This window comes from Rhinatrema bivittatum, chromosome 8 (assembly GCF_901001135.1).
Source record: "Rhinatrema bivittatum chromosome 8, aRhiBiv1.1, whole genome shotgun sequence".
In the NCBI taxonomy this organism is placed as follows: domain Eukaryota; kingdom Metazoa; phylum Chordata; class Amphibia; order Gymnophiona; family Rhinatrematidae; genus Rhinatrema; species Rhinatrema bivittatum.
Window position 1 is genome coordinate 206,664,682 of NC_042622.1, and position 8,933 is coordinate 206,673,614.

An 8,933-nucleotide genomic window follows, 5' to 3' on the forward strand; every position below is an offset into this window, starting at 1 on the left:
CCTCCCAGTCACGGCGGCCATATTGCGGCTGGCGTGAAGCGTTCTTCTTCTAGGGTTCACCGGTATTTCTTAGTTTGCAATATTATTTTATGACCCTGAAGCTTTTTGGGGTTCTGAGAGCACGTTTGAAGGCCAAGGTACTAACACATGGAGGGGGGGTCCTGCACGTTTGATAAGTGTTGGTTTTATAGGAATAAAAAAGGAAGCTAAGGAGGCCTGAAATGGTCTTACCAGTAGACGTGGTCGTGGAGGACAGTATTTTAACAGATTCTTGACAGGTTTGGGACTTATATGATGGGCAATGGCAGAAAAAGGATTGGAAGATCAGATAGACTACATAGGAATGGGAGAGGAAAAGAAAGGGATTGGTGTTGGATGTTTATCTACCCAAAGTGGCAGGCTCTGTACTGGGCAAACTGGATAATTACGGTAGTTCTTTTTCTGCAGTCATTTATTATGTTACTATGGGGATGATATTAAAAAAAAACCTAAGCACGGGATCTGCAACCTTCAAAATAGAAGAGACATTTCACATAATTTTTCAATACATGCAGATCTCAAAATATGTTATCTTATTTTTTTTCCAAGAATGCAACAGTCATAAATTGGGATTCCCTGTACATACTCTGATCAGTCCAGACTCCTGGGTTTTGCCTCCCCTCCAGCAGATGGAGACAGAGAAAGTTTGGTGGGCTTTGCCCTAAACCCCAATTTGCCACCTACAGTCTATCAGTATTTCTCTGTCTGCAGCAGATGGTGGAGGTGCAAAACCTACAGTCTGGTCCAGTTAGAGATTAGGTTATAGATAGTTAGTTAGAAGGTGTTTGTTTTTTAATTAAAGTTCCTTCGCAGTAAAAACAAAAACCCAAGAATAGAAGCAAGGAGGATTCCTTCAGCCTCCTATGGGGTAGCTAGGTCCTGAGGGGAGCACCCCCTTAAGTATTGGAGGCAGCTGCTGGTAGGGGTCGAGGGCCCTATTACCACTATAGGGCAGCACTGGGTGTGATACCAGGGAACCCGGTTCACTCACCCCAGAAGGATCAGGGGGGGGGGGGGGGGCAGCCCAGCAGGCCCAGACTTTCTGGAGTCGGAGGGTAGCCCTGAGGGGGCTGCGGATTCCTCTTCCTCCTTTTCGTCGGATTTCATTCTATTTCTTTTCTATTCTATTTCATTCTATTTCTTCAATGCATATCCAGCATAGCTCTCTGCTTCAACGGCAGGGGAGAAGAAAAAAACTGATACCTCACGCATATCCAGCATAGCTCCCTGCTTCAACGGCAGGGGAGAAGATAAACAACCAATAAGGGCTGTATAACATAATCTGGGTAAAAACAAATAAGCATGGGTGTAGCTTGCTTATTGCGGCGGTTACTACCCCTACTACCTCTAACTACTCAAGCTAGATATTTCACTTGGATGCAGCTCCATCACCGCTCTCTACATTAATGGTGGGGGTGGAAGGGAATTAGAACCAAGAGCTAAGAGAAACAGATAAGTATGAGAGAAGAAATGAGGGAAGCTTGCTGGGCAGACTGGATGGGCCATTTGGTCTTCTTCTGCCGTCATTTCTATGTTTCTATGTTTCTGCTAATCGGAGAAAATTCTTTTTCACTCAACGCACAATAAAGCTCTGGAATTTGTTGCCAGAGGATGTGGTTAGTGCAGTTAGTGTAGCTGGATTCAAAAAAGGTTTGGATAAGTTCCTGGAGGAGAAGTCCATTAACGGCTATTAATAAAGTTTACTTAGGAATAGCCACTGCTTTTAATTGTATCAGTAGCATGGGATCTTCTTAGTGTCTGGGTAATTGCCAGGTTCTTGTGGCCTGGTTTGGCCTCTGTTGGAAACAGGATGCTGGGCTTGATGGACCCTTGGTCTGACCCAGCATGGCAATTTCTTATGTTCTTATGCATAAGGCTTTTAAGGCCAGGAAGGCTGGTAAGAAGCAGACTGGAGGCAAAGTTATTGTCTTGAGCTGCACAAAGTTGGTAGGAAGAGGGCCAGGTCCAAGAGGAGCTCGGGCACTAGAAAGGCTAAGCGCCCATTAAGGGCCACAGTGTCTACTTTGAACTCAGATTCCTTGGCACCGGAGGACCAGGACACGCAAGCCAAGCCTCCAACGGGGGTGGATGGAGATGCGGACCAGCGGCAGGAGTTGGGCCTCAGTACTGTCAGTCGAAGGAGATGACCGTAAGGTGGTCCGCCTCTTCAGAAAAGAGGAACTAGTACCACTTATCCCAGCGATTCTGGGAGAGTTAGGTCTGGAAGTGCCGCTGGAGGATGCTAATCTGGGAGCTATGGATCCGGTTTTACTGGGCCTGAGGGGCCCCACCGTCTCTTTCCCTTTTCATTTCTTGGCTACGGATTTACTGTTTAAAGAATGGGATACCTCGGACCTGGGATTGAAGGGGAGTAAGGCTATGGACAAGCTATATTCTCTACCACAAGAAATTTTAGAACTACTTTGAGTTCCCAAGGTGGATGCGGCGCTGTTGGCGGTCACCAAGAAGACCACCATCCCGGTGACTGGAGCGACGGCCCTAAAGGACCGGAAGTTGGAACTTCAACTCAAAAAGATATTTGAAGTTTCGGCCCTGGGAGTCTGAGCTGCCATGTGCAGCAGCTTTTCCTTATGTGCAGGCTGTCGCTGGGTACAGTAACTCCAGGCCAATGAAGAAGAAGAAGAGGCACTCCAGGCCAGTCGTCTAGAAGCAGTAGTAGTGTATAGTGCGGACGTGCTTTACGATTTGTTGCGGACTTCAGCTAGGTCCATGGTGTCAGCCATGTCTGCGCGCAGACTTCTATGGTTGCGGAATTGGGCGACAAATGTCTCGTCAAAAGGTCAGCTCGGTTCGTTACCTTTTAATGGTAAGTTGCTGTTTGGAAAGGACCTGGAGGACATGATTCAGTCCCTGGGCGAGAATAAGATACACAGATTGCCGGAGGATAGACCCAAGTCAAGGGGCTCCTTTTCTAGTCGCTCTTGCTTCTGGGGGAATTGGAGGTTTTGTCTGTCACGAGTTTCAGGTCTTTCCTTTCGACAGACTTCAAGCAAACAGCAGTCATGGTCTCAGTCCTTTTGAGGCCACTCCTTCGGTAGGTCAGGTAGTGCCCAGTCTGCCCCTGGAATCAAATCTTCTCAATGAGATGAGGCCGGTCCATTCTTCAGTTCCAGTCGTGGCGGGCAGGCTATCGCTCTTTTACGAGGAATGGACCAAGTTGACGAGGGATCAGTGGGTCCTTACTGTGATAAATCAAGGTTACGCTATAGATTTTGACAGCGGCCTCGGGACAGGTTTCGGGTCTCTCCATGCGGGTATGCCAAAAAACGACAGGCAGTACACAAAACATTACAGTGCCTCCTTAAGCTGGGCGCCATTATGCCAGTCCCGGCTGCAGAGCAGAGGAAAGGGTGCTATTCCATTTACTTTGTGATCCCTAAGAAGGAGGGAACTTTCCGGCCTATTCTGGACTTGAAAAGAGTCAACAAATGCCTTCATGTTCCTCGGTTCCGCATGGAGACTCTGAGGTCAGTCATTGCCTCTGTGTGAAAGGGAGAATTTCTGGCGTCCCTGGACTTAACGGAGGCTTACTTACATATTGGCATCCGGGATGCACACCAGAAGTTTCTGCAGTTCTTCATCCTGGGACATCATTACCGGTTTCGAGCCTTTCCTTTCAGACTGGGAACCGCGCCTCGGACTTTCACCAAGGTAATGGTGGTGGTCGCGGCGCAGCTTCAGAGAGAAGGATTTTTGGTGCATCTGTACCTAGACGACTGGCTAATTCGAGCCAAATCAGAGGTGCTTTGTCAGTCGGCGATCCACAGGGTGCTGCAGCTGCTGAGGTCGCTCGGTTGGGTGATCAACCTTGCCAAGAGTCGGCTGGTTCCCTCACAGTTCCTGGAATTTCTGGGCGCGCTGTTCGACACACAGGGGAGAGTGTTTCTTATCATGGACCGTATTGCCAAGCTGCAGGGGCAGGTTCGAGACCTATTGACCAATCACACCCCCAGAGTGTGGGATTACTTGAGGGGCCTAGGCTCAATGACTTATATGCTGGAGTTGGTGCCGTGGGCATTTGATCATATGCGGCCTTTGCAATCTGTATTGCTCTCCCGGTGGAATCCGGTCTCAGAACAATTCCATCTGCCTCTTCCTCTTACGGAATCTGCACGGTCCAGTCTCGATTGGTGGCTCCTATCGGACAACTTAGCACGCGGAGTGTCCTTAACACCCGAGTGGACAGTGGTCACTACGGATGCCAGCCTATCCGACTGGGGAGCGGTTGTCTGCAGAAATCCGTTCAAGGGCAATGGTCCCAGGTGGAGTCTCGGTGGTCGATCAATCGCTTGGAGACCAGAGCGGTTTATTTGGCATTACATTTTCTTCCATTCCTCCGGGGGAAGTCGGTCAGATACCGGTCTGACCAATCGGACACTTTGTAGTAGTGACTCTCCCACTTCGGTGGCTGAGTGGAAAATTTCAAACAGGGTTTTGGATGTTAATAGGAGGGTCACTATCAGATGTTATCAAAGTACTGATTGAGAGAGGAAAAATATGACTGCTCTTCTTCCTGTTGGATTTTCTTCCAAAGAAATATGGGACAGAACCCACCCAGGCAGTCTCCCAGGGGTAGAGAGGTAAGACAGAATCTTTATGGAAATAACTTAGATGGAATGCAGTTATATGGAAATTACTGAAAGTATTAACTTTTATTTATTACACTTTAACAAGTTTCAAAAACAAGTAAGCAATAGCAATAACACTATCAGAATCAATGTTTAACAATTTTCTTATTTATTTCAATAGATATCTATGTATTAAAAAAAATGAAAATAAGTACTCTTTTGGGGCAAAGAACTGGTTATCAGATAAATTGGCCACTTTTCTCTTAAAAAAAACCAAACCTACTTTACTCACTTGCAAAGTGTGTTTCTTTACTACTTTTTCTTAAAGAATTTGAGACTGTGTTAACTTTCTGTTTTTCAGGTGTAGGGAGTAATGATTCTCCTGGATGTGGTAATTATTAAACTGTTACTTTCCTTTTTTTTGTATTGGTGTTGGTGCCTCTCTCTTGGTTGTTTTCCTTATATATGAAGGTAACTTTCTCTCTTTGTCTCTTTTGTATACGGTAACACTATAAGTGTTCTCTTCTTTGTAATATTAAATTCGGATAGGTAAGTATGATTATCTCAGTCTCATTTCCTAGGATTCCCTGTGTAAGTGTAGGCAATATCTCAATTTTTCCCTAGTCTAGCTAGACAACTTGGTTTTGGGATGGATACACTTAGCTGTTTCCTTTGCTCTGAAGTCAATCTTCGTCCCTTCTATCAATGCTTAATAATGTAGCTGGCTAAACCTCTGTTCCTGCACGATTATCCAACTCTCTTCAGTTTTGTTCTTTGTGCGCAGCTCACGGATGCAGCTAAGACTCTCGCGCTTTCTTCTTCTATCTTTTTCTCTTCTGCCTGCGACTGCGGCAGGATGTCTCCACAGGCCCAGTGGCAGTGGACCGAAAAAATGGCTAAATTAAGGAATGACTTGTCGGACTCGTACGCCCTGACTCATCATCCCCAGCGCTGAGACCAGAGAAACCGGCACCAGGTAAACGTGCAACGCGTTGGAACCGGTTTTGAAGCGGAGCTGAGTGGAAATCCCAGTTGAAGAGTTGAGTTTGAAGGGTTTGGAAGATAAACCCCCAAAAGCCCATGGTGCTTTGTTTAAATCTAACACTCTGGCGCCGGAGTCGGTTCTGTCTAAAAAGCTAAACACGATGCCGACTGACACATGACTCACAGGGATGCTCAACACACGAAGCGCTGCGACACACGATGCACAGAAGCATCCGATGCAAAACGACCAATACAGGAAAAAGGATGACCACTCTGCACTGGACTGTCCATCGTCAATATTGTCGAAATATAAGAACGAAGGACTGCCCGAGGGTGGTTCTCAAGCCCCGTGGCATCCAGATCCGCAGGTGGTTTTCATTTTGGAAGAACTTGAAAAGCAGGATGATTCCGACGTGAATGTCCTCAGAATTTCAGGGAGATCTTACTCTCCTTCATTTAGGGACAGTGTGTTTACAGTACTGTTGGAAGTTTCCAAGTGTAAGCGGGAAAAACCTTAGCTACAGGAACCCCTGCTGAAACGGCACAAATCCTAACTGGGGCCATGTGTCCAGTCACGCACGGATAGAGGACCAGATTCCTCCAGCCTTCTGGCGGTGCTATCGACTACGAGCAGACAGACGACCCCGTCTGGGGATAAGAGACCAGCGAATTCAGCCCTACAAAAGAAAGACCGGCATCCTCTTCCCAAGGCTGGTGGAGTAGTTTCACAGACGAAGAAGACACTGCTGTACACTAACACACCACCAGGGAAAGTCAGCAAATACCATAATGATTTTGGGAGGAAAATGTTCCAGGCTGCCATGCTGAAAACCAGAATACTCCCAATACTTCCTCATTCAGGAGGGGGGAGGAGGACCCTCTGATCCATTCTGGATCTTCGGGCCTTAAACAAGTTTATTCAGAAAGAGATATTAAAGATGACATCTCTCAAAACCATTCTACCATTCCTACAACTCAATGATTGGATGTGCTCTTTGGATTTCAAGGATGCCTATGCCCATATTTCCATGCATCCATCCTTGTGGCGGTACCTTTGCTTTCAGGTGAACACGAAGCACTGCCAGTACAAAGTACTTCCGCTTGGTCTGCCCTCGGCTCCCAGAGTGTTCACAAATGCCCAGCTGTGGCTGTGGCCCCCACTTCGCAGGAAGGGCATCAAGATATTCCCCTATCTGGACAATTGGCTCCAAGTCTCCTCAAAACCCGAAACACTCCTCTTGCACCTTCAGCAGACCATAGCCTGCTTGGAGAAACTGGGATTCATTATCAGCTATGAGAAATCGCACCAAGTCCCCACTCAGGTCCTCAGTTTATTGGAGCGTTGATAAACATCAAACTCTGCAGAGCTTTCCTCCCAGCAGAGCGGATCCAGACCTTTCATGAACTGGCTTTTGCATTGAGGAGTCACTTGAAAAACTCAGCACATCAAATTCTTAGTGCTGGGTCATATTGCAGCAGCTCTATACATTGTACCGCACAGCCACTTTCACATGAGGTGCCTATAGTGGGGGCTGAAGGCTCAGTGGCCTCAGCACAACCACCCAAATGTCTTGGCGAATTCTCATGACTCATTCTATGATCTCAGACATAGAATGGTGGCTTTCCCCCCGAGATCTAGAAATGGGACACTACTTCGAAACCTGGAAGACCAGAACACTTTGATGACTGATGCATCCATACACTGTTGAGGAGCTCATGTGTTACACCTAAAAGCCCAGGGTGTGTGATCACTGGAGGAAAAATACTTCCAGATAAATCTGCTAGAACTAAGAGCTATAAGAAACGCAATATACACCTTCGTATGTATCCTTGCAGGGAAACGAATAATGGTTTACATGGACAACCAAGTGGCCATGTTTTATATAAACAAGGAAGGAGGGTTCAGTTCCAGGACTCTTTGCAAGGAGGCAGTACTAAGCCTGGAGTGAGCCCTAGGCTACTCCATTCTGTTGCAAGCGACATATCTGCCTGGAATAAGGAACATGAAAGCTGACAGGCTCAGCAGGATGTTCCACCCCAGGAGTGGGCGTTAAATCAAGAGGTAGCTAACAATCTATTCAGGAAGTGGGGAACACTCTGCATGGACTTCTTTGCAACAGAAATCAACACAAAACTACCGCAGTTTTGCTCCCTCTACCCCAGCATGTGCAGGGTCACCCAAGATGTGTTTCTGCTGTCCTGGATGGGGAACCTATTCTACGCATACCCACGAGTGATCCAGAAATGCATCGCAGATGAATCAGATCTCATCCTCAATGTACCAGTGTGGCCTAGACAACCGTGGTATGCCTACCTTATGCAGTTAGTGGTTCAGACACCAGTTCACTTGGGAAACCAGAGAAACCTGTCACAAGAGTGAGGCACGCTTCTTCACCCCCCCTACTCCTCACTATATCTGATGGCTTGGAGATTGAAAGGCAGGCCTTAGGTCACCTGGTTCTTCCGACAGCCATTCAAGATATCCTCATTTACGCTAGTAAACCATCTACAAGAAGGAATTACGTGGGCAAATGGTACAGGTACTCCAGAAGGAGTGCCACGTCATCAATAGACCCATTTGCAAGTTTTCCAGAGCAAATTCTTCAATATCGCCATCTGTTGTATTCTTCTGGACTAGCAGTATCATCTATTAGAGTGCACCTCAGTGCCATTGCAGCGTATCATCTCTCTATGCATGGAAAATCCATCTCAACACATCTCTTGGTATCTCACTTCACGAAGGGGGCTATAAGATTCTGACCCCCGATTACTAAACCAGCAGTTTCTTGGGACATTAACTTGGTTTTAGAGAAACTCAATGACCCACCGTTTGAACAGCTGCATTCCATCTAAATGAAATTTCTGATGTGGAAAATCTTGTTCCTAGTGGTCATCACGTCAGCAGGGAGAATCAGCTAACTGCGGGCTTTAGTTCACTATTCTCCTTACTTGCAGTTCTACCATGATAGTCATTCTGTGAACCAACCCAGCTTTTCTCCCTAAGGTAATCTCAGGCTTTCACTTGAACCAGACAATCACTTTACCGACTTTCTTCCCAAGACCACATGCCACTGAAAGGAAAAAGATCCTTTATACCTTGAACTGTAAGAGAGCTCTGGCTTATTACGTTCAGAGAACTCAATCCCCACAGCATACTTCACAGCTGTTTGTCTCATTCAGCCCGAATGCACCAGGCTTGCCAGTCTCAAAACACACATTGGCAAATTGGTTATTCCAGTCTATTAACTTCTGTTACTCTTTGCACTAGGATCAACTCCCAGATGGAGTTAAAGTGCATCAACTCAGAGCCATAGCAACCTC